Source organism: Ptiloglossa arizonensis, unplaced genomic scaffold, assembly GCF_051014685.1.
Source record: "Ptiloglossa arizonensis isolate GNS036 unplaced genomic scaffold, iyPtiAriz1_principal scaffold0020, whole genome shotgun sequence".
Classification (NCBI taxonomy): Eukaryota; Metazoa; Arthropoda; class Insecta; order Hymenoptera; family Colletidae; genus Ptiloglossa; species Ptiloglossa arizonensis.
In genome coordinates this window covers 435,001-447,342 of record NW_027478390.1, presented here as the reverse complement: position 1 = coordinate 447,342, position 12,342 = coordinate 435,001, and the positions used below count along the sequence as shown (strand labels likewise).

General features: G+C 59.9%; 1 non-coding gene across 1 annotated transcript in view; it reads left to right on the top strand.

The window, feature by feature from the left end:
- Positions 1 to 12,281: 12,281 nt before the first annotated feature.
- Positions 12,282 to 12,342, top strand: part of LOC143154420 (small subunit ribosomal RNA) — a 1,924-nt gene continuing 1,863 nt past the window's right edge. The window contains exon 1 of the ribosomal RNA XR_012994076.1: positions 12,282 to 12,342. This exon is cut by the window's right edge and continues 1,863 nt beyond it. This is a non-coding gene — a ribosomal RNA (small subunit ribosomal RNA).

Genomic DNA, 12,342 nt, shown 5'->3' with positions numbered 1-12,342 from the left:
CGGACCGATGTGACCGGGAAGCATCACGCCGCTGGGACTTTGAAACTTTCGGCACGTATCGAACAGTTCTTCTCTATTATCTCGAGAACGGACACGACGACCGTACACTTTGAGCACACAGCAGCGTGTTTTAGCATGCCAGCTACACGGTGGTGTGCCTAACGTGTGGATAGCTCGAGATTTTCGTTCCGGACCGATGTGACCGGGAAGCATCACGCCGCTGGGACTTTGAAACTTTCGGCACGTAACGAACAGTTCTTCTCTATTATCTCGAGAACGGACACGACGACCGTACACTTTGAGCACACAGCAGCGTGTTTTAGCATGCCAGCTACACGGTGGTGTGCCTAACGTGTGGATAGCTCGAGATTTTCGTTCCGGACCGATGTGACCGGGAAGCATCACGCCGCTGGGACTTTGAAACTTTCGGCACGTATCGAACAGTTCTTCTCTATTATCTCGAGAACGGACACGACGACCGTACACTTTGAGCACACAGCAGCGTGTTTTAGCATGCCAGCTACACGGTGGTGTGCCTAACGTGTGGATAGCTCGAAATTTTCGTTCCGGACCGATGTGACCGGGAAGCAACACGCCGCTGGGACTTTGAAACTTTCGGCACGTATCGAACAGTTCTTCTCTATTATCTCGAGAACGGACACGACGACCGTACACTTTGAGCACACAGCAGCGTGTTTTAGCATGCCAGCTACACGGTGGTGTGCCTAACGTGTGGATAGCTCGAGATTTTCGTTCCGGACCGATGTGACCGGGAAGCATCACGCCGCTGGGACTTTGAAACTTTCGGCACGTATCGAACAGTTCTTCTCTATTATCGCGAGAACGGACACGACGACCGTACACTTTGAGCACACAGCAGCGTGTTTTAGCATGCCAGCTACACGGTGGTGTGCCTAACGTGTGGATAGCTCGAAATTTTCGTTCCGGACCGATGTGACCGGGAAGCAACACGCCGCTGGGACTTTGAAACTTTCGGCACGTATCGAACAGTTCTTCTCTATTATCTCGAGAACGGACACGACGACCGTACACTTTGAGCACACAGCAGCGTGTTTTAGCATGCCAGCTACACGGTGGTGTGCCTAACGTGTGGATAGCTCGAAATTTTCGTTCCGGACCGATGTGACCGGGAAGCAACACGCCGCTGGGACTTTGAAACTTTCGGCACGTATCGAACAGTTCTTCTCTATTATCTCGAGAACGGACACGACGACCGTACACTTTGAGCACACAGCAGCGTGTTTTAGCATGCCAGCTACACGGTGGTGTGCCTAACGTGTGGATAGCTCGAGATTTTCGTTCCGGACCGATGTGACCGGGAAGCATCACGCCGCTGGGACTTTGAAACTTTCGGCACGTATCGAACAGTTCTTCTCTATTATCTCGAGAACGGACACGACGACCGTACACTTTGAGCACACAGCAGCGTGTTTTAGCATGCCAGCTACACGGTGGTGTGCCTAACGTGTGGATAGCTCGAAATTTTCGTTCCGGACCGATGTGACCGGGAAGCAACACGCCGCTGGGACTTTGAAACTTTCGGCACGTATCGAACAGTTCTTCTCTATTATCTCGAGAACGGACACGACGACCGTACACTTTGAGCACACAGCAGCGTGTTTTAGCATGCCAGCTACACGGTGGTGTGCCTAACGTGTGGATAGCTCGAAATTTTCGTTCCGGACCGATGTGACCGGGAAGCAACACGCCGCTGGGACTTTGAAACTTTCGGCACGTATCGAACAGTTCTTCTCTATTATCTCGAGAACGGACACGACGACCGTACACTTTGAGCACACAGCAGCGTGTTTTAGCATGCCAGCTACACGGTGGTGTGCCTAACGTGTGGATAGCTCGAGATTTTCGTTCCGGACCGATGTGACCGGGAAGCATCACGCCGCTGGGACTTTGAAACTTTCGGCACGTATCGAACAGTTCTTCTCTATTATCTGGAGAACGGACACGACGACCGTACACTTTGAGCACACAGCAGCGTGTTTTAGCATGCCAGCTACACGGTGGTGTGCCTAACGTGTGGATAGCTCGAAATTTTCGTTCCGGACCGATGTGACCGGGAAGCAACACGCCGCTGGGACTTTGAAACTTTCGGCACGTATCGAACAGTTCTTCTCTATTATCTCGAGAACGGACACGACGACCGTACACTTTGAGCACACAGCAGCGTGTTTTAGCATGCCAGCTACACGGTGGTGTGCCTAACGTGTGGATAGCTCGAAATTTTCGTTCCGGACCGATGTGACCGGGAAGCAACACGCCGCTGGGACTTTGAAACTTTCGGCACGTATCGAACAGTTCTTCTCTATTATCTCGAGAACGGACACGACGACCGTACACTTTGAGCACACAGCAGCGTGTTTTAGCATGCCAGCTACACGGTGGTGTGCCTAACGTGTGGATAGCTCGAGATTTTCGTTCCGGACCGATGTGACCGGGAAGCATCACGCCGCTGGGACTTTGAAACTTTCGGCACGTATCGAACAGTTCTTCTCTATTATCTCGAGAACGGACACGACGACCGTACACTTTGAGCACACAGCAGCGTGTTTTAGCATGCCAGCTACACGGTGGTGTGCCTAACGTGTGGATAGCTCGAAATTTTCGTTCCGGACCGATGTGACCGGGAAGCAACACGCCGCTGGGACTTTGAAACTTTCGGCACGTATCGAACAGTTCTTCTCTATTATCTCGAGAACGGACACGACGACCGTACACTTTGAGCACACAGCAGCGTGTTTTAGCATGCCAGCTACACGGTGGTGTGCCTAACGTGTGGATAGCTCGAAATTTTCGTTCCGGACCGATGTGACCGGGAAGCAACACGCCGCTGGGACTTTGAAACTTTCGGCACGTATCGAACAGTTCTTCTCTATTATCTCGAGAACGGACACGACGACCGTACACTTTGAGCACACAGCAGCGTGTTTTAGCATGCCAGCTACACGGTGGTGTGCCTAACGTGTGGATAGCTCGAGATTTTCGTTCCGGACCGATGTGACCGGGAAGCATCACGCCGCTGGGACTTTGAAACTTTCGGCACGTATCGAACAGTTCTTCTCTATTATCTCGAGAACGGACACGACGACCGTACACTTTGAGCACACAGCAGCGTGTTTTAGCATGCCAGCTACACGGTGGTGTGCCTAACGTGTGGATAGCTCGAAATTTTCGTTCCGGACCGATGTGACCGGGAAGCAACACGCCGCTGGGACTTTGAAACTTTCGGCACGTATCGAACAGTTCTTCTCTATTATCTCGAGAACGGACACGACGACCGTACACTTTGAGCACACAGCAGCGTGTTTTAGCATGCCAGCTACACGGTGGTGTGCCTAACGTGTGGATAGCTCGAAATTTTCGTTCCGGACCGATGTGACCGGGAAGCAACACGCCGCTGGGACTTTTTTTTTTTTTTTTTTTTTTTTTTTTTTTAACGTGGGGGAAATCTTCGAAAGACCCCCCCGCCGCCTGGGGAGGGGCGGGGGGAGTGTGGGATTCCCCGCGCCCGGAGGAAACCCATCGGGCGCGGGACCTACCCACTAAAACCCACCACGGTGGCCATCCTCGCACTATGCAGGGGGAGCACCTGGGACCGAAGACATCATAACATCAGGTGCTCCCCCGTGCAGGGCTCTCGCGCCCGTGTCCTCCCGTTCCAGGGAAGGGAGGGGGTACTTCACCCTCCCTTCCCTGTTTTCTCCTCGGCGCTCTGGCGCCCGACGTCGGAGCAGGGCCACACTGCTCCGACGTCCCACTCCCGGGGGCCGCCCGAGGGCGGCCGCGAGTCCCACACTCGCGACCGCCCACGGCCCCCATAGCCGCGCCGGAGGCACGGCCCTGGGACCGTGCCGTCGGCGCGGCCGCACCCGGCCGTACGCTCCCGAGGGCGGCTCTGGCCTCTCCGCCCTCGAGAGCGTCGCCGTCCCTTACTCTTCCCACCCTTCACCCGACGGGCGGTGGCACGAGCCTCAAGGGCTACGCACCCCCGCCCGCCGCTCTCAGGGTGGCCTCCCCGGCCCTTCCGGAGGCCCACCCGCCCCCGGCCTCGGACGGGGCCTCGCTCGCGGACGCCCGCTCTCGCGAATGCGGCTCGCGGCCTCCTTCTGCGAGATTACCTCCTCGCAGAAGGAGGACACGGCCCGCCACTTCGTCTCGCTGCCGAGCATGGCCTGTACCACGCCCGGCAGCGATAGGTCCGCCCCAATCACGGCCGTGAGGACACGGCGCTCCACCCCCCAGGCCGGACACACCTCGAGGGTGTGTTGCGCCGTGTCCTCGTCCGCTGGACAGTGCCAGCAGCGCGCCGCCTCCTCCACACCGATCCGGCACAGGTACTGTCCGAAGCATCCGTGCCCGGACAGCACCTGCACCAACCGGTAGGTGAGTGAGCCGAAGCGCCTACCCAGCCACTCAAACAGGACCGGCCGGATAGCCCGGACAGTCCTCTGGCCGAACAACGGCTCGGCCAGCCGCTGCTGCCAAAGCTGCAGCATGGACTCCCGGGCCTGGCGCCTGAGGGCCTCCACCTCGCATCCCGCCAGGACCACCCCATCCTCGCGGGCGCGCATGCGGCCCTCGTAGAAAGCCGCATGCGCGCCCGCGATCAAGTCCGCCGGGGGTAGCCCTGACAGGACGCTCGCCGCCTCATACGAAACGGTCCGGTACCCCCGGGCGATCCGCAATGCAAGCCGCCTTTGAACCCGGCGCAGCAATACCTTGCTGCGCCGGGAGGCGGCCAGGTCGCCCGCCCAAACGGGGGCCCCGTATAGGGCCACCGAGTGGACCATTCCCGCGTAGAGGCGGCGAACCCGGTCACTCGGGCCCCGCAGGTTGGGGAGGATACGGCCCAAAGCGCCAACTATCCCCTCCAACCGCGGGGCCAGGGCCCGGAAATGACCCTCGAAGCGCCAGTGGCTGTCGAGGCGAAGTCCCAGATATTTCATCTGAGACCTCACCTCGACGTCTGTCTCACCCACCCGGATCAGGGGGGGAGGCGGCTCTCCCCGGGGTCTATACATCCCGAGTACCTCGGTTTTGTGGAGAGCCACCTCCAAACCGATCCCCCTGATCCGGGAGACGACGCGCCGGGCACCGTCCTCGGCGGCCCGAACAGCCCCCCTCCAGTCCCCCCCGACGGCCAACAACAAGGTGTCGTCCGCGTAGCACGTCAGACTGACGCCGTCGGGGAGGTCTTCGGCCCGCAGGACGGTGTCGTACCCGAGGTTCCACAGCAGGGGTCCTAACACCGACCCCTGCGGAACCCCGGAGTACACCGCTCTCCTCTCCGTCCCGCACCGGCCCGGATACTCGATCCACCTGTCGCGGAGGTAGTCCTCGACGACTGCCCTAAGGTAGGCGGGGACTCGATGTTCCTCAAGCCCCCGCCTAATCGCCTCCCAGGGTAGGGTGTTAAACGCATTGGCGATGTCCAAGGACACCGCCAATGCCACCCCACCCCGGGAGACCGCCGAGGCCGAGAGGGACCGGACGCGTCGAATCGCGTCGATCGTCGACCGGCCCTCCCGGAACCCGAACTGGCACTCCGCCAGCCCGGGCCCACCCCGCGACAGGTGCCCGACGATGCGGGCCGCCACGACTCTTTCCAGGAGCTTGCCCACATCGTCGAGCAGGCAAATCGGCCGGTACGCGGACGGAGAGTCCGCGGGCCTACCCTCTTTCCGGAGGAGGACCATTCGGGCCACCTTCCATGCGGAGGGGAATCGCCCGGCCTCCAGGCAGCGGTCGAATAGCTCCCGGAGGCCGTCACCCAGGACGTCCGCGGCCAAGACCAAGACTCGGCCGGGCACTCCCGAAGGACCCGGGGCAGTATCCTTCGCCCCGAGTCTTCGGATGGCCGCGGCTAGCTCCCCAGCCGAGACCCCCAGCTCCGCGGACCAGGTGGTCGGGTCCGCAGAGGGACGTGGCCCGCTCTCCCCCACGATCGGGAAGAGCGTGTCGACCACGTCCCTCAAGAGCTGGGGGTCGAGACCCTCGGTGATCGGGGGCGCCCATGGCCGGAGTTTATTCAGAACTATCCGGTATGGGCGCCCCCATGGATCCCGCTCGAGGGTCTCGAGGAGCTCCTTCCAGCTCTGGGCCTTGGCCCGTTTGATGGCGACCTGCAGAGCCCTCTTTCCCGCGCGATAGGACTCGTACAGTTCCGCCGCCCTAGCCCGCGCGCCGTCGTCGCCGTTCCGTCCGGCCCGACGACGCGCGCGGGTGTACTGGCGTCGGGCCCGGACGCATGCTTTCCGCAATTCCCCGATTTCGCCCGACCACCAGTACACCGCCCGACGAGGAGACCGCGGCCCGGCCCGGGGCATCGCCGCGTCGCAAATGCGCGCGATGGCGCTCCCGAGCCGAGCCACGGCCCCCTCCAGGTCGGGCAGCCTGGTCTCCCGTCGAGGCCAGGTTTCGGCCAGAGCGGCTGCCACCAGGACGTCCTTGTCAAGGCGCCGAAGCGCCCATCTGCGTGGTGGTGGTGGGGCGCTACCCGCTCCCGGGCGGAGGCGTCGGTGCGGGGCCGCGGCGGCTTCGGGGGAGGTCAAGACCACGCGGATATACCGGTGGTCCGATAATGTCTCCTCCCCCACCACCACGTCCCACCCGGACACCATACGCGCGGCGCCGGGGGATCCAAACGTCAAATCCACTATGGACCCTCCCCCGCGCCGCACGCACGTCAGCTCCGACCCCCGGTTAATCAACCGGAGGTCGAAGCCCGCCGCCCAGTCGCCCAGAGCCTCGCCCCTCCGATTGGTCCTGGGGGACCCCCATGCCACAGACCAGGCATTGAAGTCCCCCAGGACCAGCACCGGCCGGGGCGCAATCCTTGTGAGGCACGCCCCCACCCCGGCCAGGTACTGCTCGAAGGCAGCAAGGCCGCAGTTGGGCGAAACGTAGCACCCCACCACGGCGACTCCCCCCCACTGGACGGCGACGAATCCCGCCCCGTTCTCCAGTAAGGAGAACGGAGGGGACCCGTCACCGCCCTGCCACACAGCCGCCACCAAGCCGCCCGCATCCCCCATCCAATGCGGATGGTCGGGGACGCGGTACGGCTCGGCGGCGACTGCCAGACCACCCCCCCACTCCGCCAGCGTCTGACACATCAGGTCCTGCGCTGCACGGCAGTGGTTGAGGTTGGCCTGCAGGAGGAGGCGGGGAGCCATTATTTGATGGCCTCCTCACCGCCTCCTGGTGGCACCTCCGTGAGGACGGCGGCGGGGCCGATGTCCACCTCCATCGCGGACACCAACGCCGTCGCCGCCTCCGACCTCTTCCTTGCGGCCGTCGCGTCGGTCGCGGCCAGGTCCGCGGGCGCCGCGGCGCTCGCAGCTGGGGCCGCTCTCACCGGCGCCGGGAGCGGCCCCGGCGCCCCCCTCCTCTGCCCTCGTCGGGATGGGGGGGTACACTGCTTCCCCCCCATTCGGTGCGCGGCGGGTCTCCCCATGTCCGCACACAGCGGGCACTTGGGGGCCGCCGCGCAGTGGCTCGCGCGGTGGCCTTCGGCACCGCAGCGGTAACAAGCACCGCTGCGGTCCACCGCGGAGGTGCACCGCTGCCTGACATGGCCCGTCTCCAGGCAGCGGTAGCACTGGAGTGGGCGTTGGGCGAGGACCTCGATCCTCGCCGACACCCACCCCACCACGATCCTCCCGACTGCTTCTAACTTCCGGGCAGCCGGAAGAGGGCACCGTGCCCACACCGCTCCCAGGCCGGAGGAGGACCGCCGGACCTCCCCGGTCCGGATGTCCCCCTCAGAGCAGCCACCGGCCTGGGCCAGCGCCCTGGCCACCTCCTCCCGGGTGACCGAGTCGTCCAGCCCACAAACGCGCAGCTCCGCGCTCTTTGTGGGCCGGGCGACCCTGACACCCCGGGGTGCCAAGGCCTCGCCCAGCTTTTCGGCCAGTCGGTCCGCCCTGGCTGCGTTGTCGGGGCCGCTCACGCGCAGCATGAGCGCCCCCGTCACCGCCCATCTCGGGCGGACCGACTCGATGGCGAGTGCGGCCAAGGATATATTTTCCTTGGCCGCTGCCATCACCTCCCCGTAGGAGACGCCCCCCCCCTCCGGGACGGTCAGCATAACTGCTGCCGTTGAAGGGGGGCGTCCCAGACGGGGCTTCGCCCTCCCCGCCTTTCCGTCCCTCTTCGGGGCAACCGGCGGGGGAGGCGGCGGCACCCGGGCCGCCCTCCTCGCCGTCCTTCCCGCCCTTCGGCCCAGCACTTCGGTCCACAAGGGACCGGATGGGGGCGGCGGCGGAGGCATTTGTGCCCCCGCCGTCGCCCCCACCACGGCACCCCTGCCCTTCGTCTTTGCCGCAGGGCCCGGAACCGCGATGGTCCCCCCCTGCGGTTCCCCGCCCCCCGGTTGTTTCCCGGGCCCGGTCCTCGGTCCCGCCGGCGCTCCGCCCTTGGGGCGAAGCGCCGCCCGGATTTCGCCGCGGATGACGGCCATCATGGCCGCCATCTTGGCGTCCATGAGGAGCTCGATGCTCCTCATGGACGTCGCTGGTGTGGGGGGAGCTCCCGCCTTCCCCCTCCCACACGTGCAGTCGCCCGTCGGCCCCGGATGCGGGCGCCTCCTAAGGGCGTCCGTCTCCCTCCGCGAGCACGCCAGCTCGTCTTGCAGCGCCTCCACACGCTGCCTTAGCTGGGCGTTCGTGCTCTCCAAGGCAGCTGGGACACGTCGTTCCAGCTCCTGGAGAGCCCTCCGCGCCTCCGTCGCGGCCTGGCCAACCGACCTCGCGGAGGCTGTAGTCAGCCCCCGCGAGGTGGTGGCCACCTTCTCAATAGACCTCAGGGACGAGGCAATACGGGCCGATACATGGGCCGTATCCTCGTCCCTGAGGTCCTCCTCCCCGTCGCTCACCGTGAGCAACGGTGGAGCAGCGGACGTGGACGGAGCTTCCTCCGTCCTCCGCCCCTCCACCGTCCTGCGCCTCTTTACGCCCGCGGCGCTGGTCGCGGACGCCAGGGACGAGACCGACGCCGTCTCGTCCCCCTCCTCGAACGGCGCCCGGTGGGGCACGAGTGCCCCCTCCGTCGCCACACTTCGCGCCACTCGCTCCGACCCCCCTCCCCCTTTTTTCTTTTTTGGCATATTACTCATTTTTTTTTCCCACGCGTAGGTCGGAAAGTAAGTCGACCCGGGCAGAGCCGACGCCGCTGGGACTTTGAAACTTTCGGCACGTATCGAACAGTTCTTCTCTATTATCTCGAGAACGGACACGACGACCGTACACTTTGAGCACACAGCAGCGTGTTTTAGCATGCCAGCTACACGGTGGTGTGCCTAACGTGTGGATAGCTCGAGATTTTCGTTCCGGACCGATGTGACCGGGAAGCATCACGCCGCTGGGACTTTGAAACTTTCGGCACGTATCGAACAGTTCTTCTCTATTATCTCGAGAACGGACACGACGACCGTACACTTTGAGCACACAGCAGCGTGTTTTAGCATGCCAGCTACACGGTGGTGTGCCTAACGTGTGGATAGCTCGAAATTTTCGTTCCGGACCGATGTGACCGGGAAGCAACACGCCGCTGGGACTTTGAAACTTTCGGCACGTATCGAACAGTTCTTCTCTATTATCTCGAGAACGGACACGACGACCGTACACTTTGAGCACACAGCAGCGTGTTTTAGCATGCCAGCTACACGGTGGTGTGCCTAACGTGTGGATAGCTCGAAATTTTCGTTCCGGACCGATGTGACCGGGAAGCAACACGCCGCTGGGACTTTGAAACTTTCGGCACGTATCGAACAGTTCTTCTCTATTATCTCGAGAACGGACACGACGACCGTACACTTTGAGCACACAGCAGCGTGTTTTAGCATGCCAGCTACACGGTGGTGTGCCTAACGTGTGGATAGCTCGAGATTTTCGTTCCGGACCGATGTGACCGGGAAGCATCACGCCGCTGGGACTTTGAAACTTTCGGCACGTATCGAACAGTTCTTCTCTATTATCTCGAGAACGGACACGACGACCGTACACTTTGAGCACACAGCAGCGTGTTTTAGCATGCCAGCTACACGGTGGTGTGCCTAACGTGTGGATAGCTCGAAATTTTCGTTCCGGACCGATGTGACCGGGAAGCAACACGCCGCTGGGACTTTGAAACTTTCGGCACGTATCGAACAGTTCTTCTCTATTATCTCGAGAACGGACACGACGACCGTACACTTTGAGCACACAGCAGCGTGTTTTAGCATGCCAGCTACACGGTGGTGTGCCTAACGTGTGGATAGCTCGAAATTTTCGTTCCGGACCGATGTGACCGGGAAGCAACACGCCGCTGGGACTTTGAAACTTTCGGCACGTATCGAACAGTTCTTCTCTATTATCTCGAGAACGGACACGACGACCGTACACTTTGAGCACACAGCAGCGTGTTTTAGCATGCCAGCTACACGGTGGTGTGCCTAACGTGTGGATAGCTCGAGATTTTCGTTCCGGACCGATGTGACCGGGAAGCATCACGCCGCTGGGACTTTGAAACTTTCGGCACGTATCGAACAGTTCTTCTCTATTATCTCGAGAACGGACACGACGACCGTACACTTTGAGCACACAGCAGCGTGTTTTAGCATGCCAGCTACACGGTGGTGTGCCTAACGTGTGGATAGCTCGAGATTTTCGTTCCGGACCGATGTGACCGGGAAGCATCACGCCGCTGGGACTTTGAAACTTTCGGCACGTATCGAACAGTTCTTCTCTATTATCTCGAGAACGGACACGACGACCGTACTCTTTGAGCACACAGCAGCGTGTTTTAGCATGCCAGCTACACGGTGGTGTGCCTAACGTGTGGATAGCTCGAGATTTTCGTTCCGGACCGATGTGACCGGGAAGCATCACGCCGCTGGGACTTTGAAACTTTCGGCACGTATCGAGCAGTTCTTCTCTATTATCTCGAGAACGGACACGACGACCGTACACTTTGAGCACACAGCAGCGTGTTTTAGCATGCCAGCTACACGGTGGTGTGCCTAACGTGTGGATAGCTCGAAATTTTCGTTCCGGACCGATGTGACCGGGAGGCAATACGGCCCTGAAATTATTAAATATTTGTATTTATTCGTCCTGTGGTATGCTACTAACATATATGTTTCATTTATTCTTTGTTCGATTGGTCGTAGTGCGCTGTATCGTGATTTGTTCGGAATGTGGTTTTCCGTCTAAGTTCCAGCGGGTCGCCCGGGCGGTCTGTCGTTGCGGCGGTTTTCCCCCGTAAGCGCGCGTGCTGTGGACCGTGCGTCGCCGGCGTCCCGGCCGGCCGTTCGGTACCTATAAGAGACCGAACGGTACGGGCGGCCGGTCGAGGCAGCGTCGGGCGCTTGGCTATTCTTCGACCTCGGTCGAGAAGCAGTCATCGCTCCTTGAGATTTTCTCAACTGTTTTCGCACCGTGTTTCGTTCCGCTACTATTTCTCTATACAGCAGTGCCACGAGTCGGTGTCTTTGACCGAATGGCTCTTATGTGGTATACGCGTCAAAGCGACGCTGATAGACTTTTATACACGAACGTGTATAATCGTACTTTACTATGCATCAACTCTTACAGTCCGAGCGATTGTATAAATTGTTTTAAACTAAAATTGTCGGCTCCTCTCCGTCGAGAGAGGGCATTTGGGACGACACGAGCAAAGATTGAAATACGGGTGTCTGAGATCGATGAAACCGGCGTTCGTACGTACTTTCTCGATATGAATAGTAACGATAGGCGCTTTCTCGAAAAGACCGGCATGACACTTGTCCGCGCTTTCTCGACCATGCGTCGATGATGCCCAGCGTGTAGTATCCGTGCCTAAACGATGGATGCCTAGCGCTAGAGGTACTTGCACGAAGGTAGTGCGCTGCGAACGAATCGTGTTTTGTCGATTGTGGGATACTATTTTAAGTCTCTAAGGGAGAAAAGGAAAAGAGAATTGTGATGGATCTTAAAATTTCTTTGAATTGTGAAGATGTAGAGTAACGGAGGGAACTATCTCAGTCAGTGGTAAAGGAGTGTTCCGAAAATTTTAAAGTTGCATATTTAAAAACTTAAGCTGGAAATATGCATGCAAAGCGTAACGAAATATATGAAAATGCATTTTATGAAGTTGTGTTATATAAATGCAAACAGTTTGGTGGAACTGTAAGGAAGGAAGGAGAGGAGAAGTAAAGTCGACCGACCGGTCTCTGAGCGAACCGGCGGCGGCGATATGAAAAGATCACGAGAGAGACTTTCCGAAGCTCCCTGGTTGATCCTGCCAGTAGTCATATGCTTGTCTCAAAGATTAAGCCATGCATGTCTC